General features: G+C 38.7%; 1 long non-coding RNA gene across 1 annotated transcript; it reads right to left on the bottom strand.

Moving 5' to 3' along the window:
* Nucleotides 1-2,464: 2,464 nt before the first annotated feature.
* LOC119899990 lies at nucleotides 2,465-6,412 on the bottom strand. Its single transcript, XR_005443977.1, has 2 exons — nucleotides 6,167-6,412; nucleotides 2,465-5,026 (listed from the first exon to the last, which is right to left on the bottom strand). It is a non-coding gene; the product is annotated as an uncharacterized LOC119899990 (long non-coding RNA).
* Between the last annotated feature and the right edge of the window lie 337 nt (nucleotides 6,413-6,749).

The following is a 6,749-nucleotide window of genomic DNA, read 5'->3' as shown; positions in this document are numbered from 1 at the left end:
AAAGGAGAGGGAAAAAGCTAATACCACCTCTTTAAAGTATTGTACTTCATTACATTTTCAATCTCATCCGTTACTGAGAAAAAAAAGTGCAAGGAAAAACTCGCAGCAACTTTGGCTTCAAGGGCAAGAGAACAACAGCTTTATCATGCAGTGCAAGCTGTGAAAAATGCTGTATTAAGTTCCTGCTAATGCAAACTAAACATTTCCTGCTGCAGCTTAACATTAAAAGCATTTCACTGGCGAAACACAAGTTTACTTTTATTTTGAATTAGTCACAGGAAATGCAATCTGTTTGTAAGTGAGATCAGCGCTGATAGCTTTTATTCATCAAACATGATGAATGAATTAATCATTAGAATTATCTAATTATTTACTATGATTTTTAGGAGTCTGTTCAACAGCCTACTCGTATCATTCCATTGGTAGTTAAAAATAAGTTTCCATAGTTTGGCCAAAAACATATCTTTGCATGAGAATGTTGGTTGGCATTAGCAACTTGCTGGTAACTAGTTATTTATTACACTAACGCTTATGATATCCCATTAAAATGGCCACCTGTTTCAATGTAAATAGGGATATGACTTAATTTACAGTCCAGTGTTTCCCGTTTTCCCAGTCCAGAGTCTAATCTGTTCTGCCACATTTTCAACCTTCCCATTATAACATAAAATGTCATTGTTTTTCACCATTGGAAAAGTATCTGTCAAACAAACTGAAATCGCCATATGGCTTTGTTCCCTTATCAAATTGCAAAGACTGTGTTTATTTAACAAGTAGGCCTATAGTAAGTATAAATAAGATATTAAAGCAGTATAAAGAAGTTAAAAACTTACTTTTACTCTGTTCTAATTTTAGATGAGCTACTTTTTACTTTTACTTGAGTAGATTTATTGAACTGGTAACTTTTCTTGTACTTAAGTAAAAGTTCATCAAAGTAATAGTACTTTTACTTTTTTGTACTCTTTCCACCTCTGCATTTTTTGTTATGTTTTGCTAGGCACTGACATTCAGGCATTTATGTTTGAGGACTTGTTAATTGTATTTTCAGAAGATAGAATGAAAACAAGTAAAATGGCTTTGATAAGCTCCCCCCATAGCCACAAAATACAAATGTTTTCATAGGGTAGTACTCTTGTTCAGTAAAGTAAACTTCATGTGTATTAATCCTTACAGCAAGTCTCTATGAATAGCAAAATCACCTGCATGTTGTTTGTTTCCTCATCATTTAGCTCTGTGGGACATGATAAACACCAAAGCCTGTAGGAGCTGCTAGCTATAGCTTTAGAATACATTTTCTGTTAAAACACTTTAAAGCTGGGGAGAGCAGTTTACTTCAGAAGCATGTTTCTTCTATTTGTACAAACTTTCTTTACATGCCGACAGTAATCAATAAATCAACTGCCCTGACACAAACATGGAAAAAATCGGGCGTCTGTGACAGTCAGGGCTGTAATAAGCACGGTCCCTACCTGCCTGACTGCCCACCTGTCTACCTTTGCACACTCTGCCCGTGTACTCACTGCTCATGATCATGTGTTTTGTGGGAGTGGCTTTGGAGGGAGGCCTGAAGGGAGGGGGTGGGATTCTTTCAGTTGAAGACTAAAATCTAACTGTTTCTTGCTGGTGTCTCCAACGCTGCCTACCCCAGATTTACATTTAAATAATGTAACTGAAAAGCTTGAAGCTAAATGCATCATTTACAGTACAGTTGTGTGATATCTTCTTACAGTAAAATCATTTTCATCAACAAGTTGAAAAAAAAGCAATGGATTGGATTGTCACTCTAAAACCATTACTGTGACTCCATAAACTATTACAGCAGTGATATTTTAAAACCTACCAAGCTTATTATGGCAAGTCAACATTCACAGTTTGAGGACAAACAACATCCTTTTGTAAACTGGGATCTTGACGTCTGAACCCCAGAGAGCTGTGCTCCCCAAGGCATATGGTAGGGTTCCAAGTTTTCGGATGACATGTTTATCTAAACATGGAATTTTAAATCTCTCTTCTTGGGAAACTGGGACATGAGCCATTTCCCACAAAACAACCAATAATGTCTTTAAATTGCTTTGGAAATAAGGTCTTTGTAAAAAAAGAAGAATTTCTTTTGCAATCTAACTTTAGACAGTGTTGGAGCACTAGGCAAGAATTTACATTGGCGCCTGCTCGCATCCCATGTGCCCAACCCTAAACAGTCTACCGCAGTTTGCATAAAGTTCTGCAGCCAAATTTATGAAAAGCCAAGTCAATAATCATGGTCAATAAGTGTGATCAGCATACCTGCCATCCTGCAGACATTGCCTAACATGGCACACCAAACCGGCATTGAGTTGTTCCCCCGGAAACAATGTATCAAACAGAGATTGTTTTTGTTCATTCAAGTGAATTCATGGGGTACATTTTTTTGTAAAAATTGCAATAGCATAGTTTTTATTTGAACACTGGAGGGGACAGTTATTAAGTGGGGGTCTGGGGGACCTCCCTCTGAAATTTTTGAGCATTAAACATGTTATTTCCTGCATTCTGCTGAAAATTTCTGCACCAATTTCTTCCTATTCTGCATCAATATATGGTGGAAATGTGTTTCACAGGTTTTCTCCCAAACAGAGTTTGCGCCTCAATTATTACATGTTTATATTGCAAAACTACCAGCATTAGCTACTACTCTGTCACAATCTGGCTGCGACTGACAGCTGCTCACAGTGTAAGGTGGGTGCACTTGTTTATTGTCATGGGATAAGCTGATGTCACATCAGCTGGCCGGAGGTGATTTGCGCCAAGTCAAAAACTTTCTCTTTCGGCGCCTTCTGACATTTTGCGCCCAAGGCAACCTCCTGTGTTGTATTTGCCACAGGCTGGCCCTGATGGAGACTGTAGTTTTAATTATTCAACCAACTTAGCATATAAATGCTTACATGCGCTCTAAAGGAGTTGTCATTTCCCCATACCAAACTTTAAAAGCACTGGCAGATAATTGTAAAATAAATCCATCCAGTCACACTGAGCCTACTGAACAACTTCACAAAGTAAACCTGGTCAGACAGAGACTGTCGGTCCACTAGTCCACTAGTACACTAGTGGACCAACCAAGTACACTAAACACAGCTGGACTAAATGAGCAAAATATAAACTGTACAACTAGTCCTTCTGTCATCAAGAAAATCAATTATTGATTTTTATCAGAATTATTGTTTTCATTCACTGGTTATTTCCAATCACTCTGCTGGTTTTCCGAGCGTGGTCAGGTTACTGTCAATAAAATTCAATATTTCCTGCAGATGTTTCAAATTAAAAGCCTACCAGAAATGGGATGGATTATGCCCTTGGAGCCACTGGGAGGCTTTTAATGCAAGAAAGAGCAGGACGTTTACAGATTAATCACAACACAGCAAAATTTAAGTGACAGGAAACAAGTGCTGAATATAAGGAGTATTTTTGTTGGAGAAAAGAGACTTTGAGTGGTGACATGACTGTTGTACTGATGGGATGAGTTAAATGATGATGAATTTATCAAGAGAGATAGGCACAATGAAGAGCACATTGTAAAACACAGAGGCATCTTCAAGAAGATATACTTACAGAACACAGATAAATAAAGGTCTGTCAATAATATAAGCCTGCATAAATCTGCAGTTGAGGTAAATAAAGGCCACAATTTGATCATTTTACGGTAATCCACACAAAGAGATGCAACATGAGGCTGTAACACTGACAAAGGAACAAGAAAACAGACATGATGGGTACAAATATACAGTGACAGGATCCTTACATCCCTGTGTGTCACAGTGATGGATTAGCACAACCCCTGGTGCTCCGTACACAACAGGTGATAGAAATATGTTTTCCCAACAGAAGAAAATTCTTTCATTATGACATATCCCAATTCAGTGTTAAGGTGTGTAATGGACTTTTCACATAATTTGGAGATACAATCATTTCTCTGAGGCAGAGCTGCACTGAACGCAGAATAATCTCACTAGTTAATATAAACTCATTTGGTGAAACTGAAGGAACTGTAGCTTTCAAGCACAGCACGGGGGCTGATTCTCCCACTTTGCTTAATAATGTGCAGGTTTTTTTTATTATCAGTCTGGATTAAATAAATAATTGTTAAATAATAAACTTTCTATTCTTGAGTTTTGCTTGGTTTTCAGAAGGAGATGAAATCTGATTGGATTGCTGGTGGTGTTGGCCTGTTAGCAGCCTATCTTGTTAGCAGAGTAACTCAGGTAAAAGAATAGGTAGCTTTTTAAATGTTATTCCTGATCATATGCGTTACACAAAAACCAGCTGTGTTGGTTACAACCAGTTACAACCATGTTGGTGCTCATCTGACTTACTTGGGATAAGGCAAGGCAAGGCAAGTTTATTTGTATAGCACATTTCAAAAACAAGGTAATGCAAAGTGCTCTAAAAAAGTTTAAAATAGTTAAATAGAAAATAAAAACAAGCAGGTTTCTCACCTTTGCTTATTTTACTCCTTTGATTTCCCATCTCCCACTCTATCCTTTTTTTTTTTTAACACTAGGGACTCTAACCCTTCCTTAGATACAGTCATCACTGTAAAGACTATTTAAAACTGTTACTCAAATTTAAAAATGTAATGATAGCCTGGTATCTCAGTTTGCATTTGAGCGTCTTGAATTCCATAATCATGAATCAATGCCCTGCCCATTTCAGTTGTCAAGTCAATGAATGTGGTCATCTCTAACATACTTTGTTATAAAGGAGTCAACAGTCACACCTCTCTTTAAATCAATGATACAGTAAATTGCTTCCTCAAAACACTGGTGTTTTTTCTACAGCAGCCTCTCCCACACTGCTATCGGATGTCATCAGACGTTGGGTCCTTTGCTGTAATGTTCCCTGAGGTTGTAGGTCTGATAACACATGGAAATGTCACAAACTCCTGGAAGCCCTGGGTTACCCCGTTTACCAGAATCTCCTGGTGGTCCTGGTTTTCCAGGAATTCCCTGGTTGCCTGGATGGCCAATTCCATCAAAGCCACGAGGTCCCTGAATCCCTGCAGTGATGAGGTTACAGCTGTTACTTCTGCCACATTTATGGAAAGGTTATGGAAGTTAAAGGTTCCATCACATTTGATTTCTATGAATTTACAATGACTGAAAGTCTTTACTCAATTGCTCCTATAAAAAGTACCATTTGACAAGTAATGTAGGTAGACAGGCTGTGTATAAAACATTAAATTTAATTAATTTCAATTTAATTTAATTAATTCACTAAATAGCAACCAATGACAATGAGAGATCCATCAACAGAAAGGGTTAGGATTCTGATCATCTTACATGTAAATGCTCTGTATAGCGCCTTTCTAGTCTTTTCAACCACTCAAAGCTTTTACACTACACCTGCATTCACCATTCACCATTCACCATACACTTAGCCTAATAAGTGTTCACATTCAGAGTTCCAAGCCGGGGATTGAAACGCCAACCTTCCGATTAACAGCCAAGCCTCACTACCTCCTGAGCCACATGTCACAAAGTTTTTGTTCTGCAGAGACTAAATGCTCTTTAAATTCTCCCAAAGGATCTCTGCAGCTTGTGAAAAGGCGATGCAGGTTGCTTTCCCACACTGCCACCAGTGGAACAGTGGTTAGTAGAACAACCAAACCTTAAGGTATAGATGTTTGCATCTGGGCAGCACAAATGCACTGGTTAAAGCTCTCCTGCCTAACCACACACACAGCCTGGATGGCAGCTCATTTAATTAATGTAGCAAAATGCACAGCGGATAAAAATAGATGACTATCCCAAACAAATGAAGAATAAAAGTACAGTTTTAAAAATGAGAAAGAGTTACTACACATCCCTGATCATAAATGACATCTACTCATACTGTGTCATGAGTTAATGGGCTATTATACAGTAGCTTCACAGAGATATTCAGCACTCACTATCTGTAACTTGCCCTCACACGTTTTCACCCCACCTGTCACTAAAAGTACTGCTTGAAAATTAAGTATAAACAGCGTCCATCCACATATTTATTAAAAATGTAAGACTGCCAACAGCCTTGATGTATTTTTGCACTCACACAGATCTGACAGCTGAGATGTCAGCACAGTGGCTGCTGAAATAGCTGCAGCTCCACAGAATGGCATAATTTCAGAAAACAGGCTGATAGATGGGCTTTTACATACCTGGCAGTCCAGGCTGTCCTGGAGGTCCACGGTAACCTTCTCCTTTGCTGCCTTTGAGCCCTCTTGGTCCTATGTCACCTGGAGACATAATACAGCTGCTTTCAAAAATACTGTAGCATTATGGCTTCAATAAAGAGCTGTCAGATTTAGACCTGCAGGAACCTAAAGGCTGTTCCTAATGTATTTAACCAAATGATGGAAAACACTTATTTGGAGTTTTGCATAACATTTATGTCCCTTATGGACACAGCAGCTTCAAGGTTCCACATCGAGACATCGAGACACTGTAGCACTGTTTTGTTACACAGCTTTACGTTATGACACACAGCATGAACCATCAGACAATAACTTAAGAAGTTTAGTTTAGCATCACAATCAAACTGTTTATATGAAAACTTTTGGTGTTTGCAGCCAGTTTGACAAGTGTGAAAATTCTCTACATCAGGGGCGTTGCTAGACAAAGCTCTACTGGGGCACAGACCACCTCATTCTCCATATATATTAAGGGCCCGAGCACGAACCGTGCGAGGTCCCTATTGAAACTGTAAGGATTTTTAGGGCCCGAGCACGAACCGTGAGAGGT

Source organism: Micropterus salmoides, unplaced genomic scaffold, assembly GCF_014851395.1.
Source record: "Micropterus salmoides isolate LMB-PRFRI ecotype aquatic unplaced genomic scaffold, ASM1485139v1 Ms_hic_scaffold_1, whole genome shotgun sequence".
NCBI classification, from domain to species: domain Eukaryota; kingdom Metazoa; phylum Chordata; class Actinopteri; order Centrarchiformes; family Centrarchidae; genus Micropterus; species Micropterus salmoides.
Note: the sequence above shows the minus strand (reverse complement) of the source record. Positions and strands in the feature narration are given on the sequence as shown.